Here is a 429-nt window from a genome sequence, read left to right as displayed (position 1 = left end):
CACACTACTGTGTCCTGTTTGCCAAGGGAAGTTATCCCTCCCATCATGATCTGTAGCACGAACGGACCCTGGTTTCAGGGTTACTTCCCTTCGTCGACGTTCGATAGCCACTGATCCTTGATGAGAGAGAGATAAAATCTTGGCAATCTTATATCTACTTTTCCAGTGAAATTCTTCACTGATATCGAAAAGGTGAAAACAAGCAATGTTAATTCTCTAAATGAAGTATTAACAGTAACTGCACGATAAAGTGTTGTATATTGCCACTTAAGTGTGGCTGACCCCTAGGGGTGGATGTTACTGTTGCTTGTTTTCACCTTTTCGATATCAGTGAAGAATTTCACTGGAAAAGTAGATATAAGATTGCCAAGATTTTATCTCTCTCATCAAAGATCAGTGGCTATCGAACGCCGACGAGGGGAAGTAACC

This window comes from Octopus bimaculoides, chromosome 7 (genome assembly GCF_001194135.2).
Source record: "Octopus bimaculoides isolate UCB-OBI-ISO-001 chromosome 7, ASM119413v2, whole genome shotgun sequence".
NCBI lineage: Eukaryota > Metazoa > Mollusca > Cephalopoda > Octopoda > Octopodidae > Octopus > Octopus bimaculoides.
Note: the sequence above shows the minus strand (reverse complement) of the source record.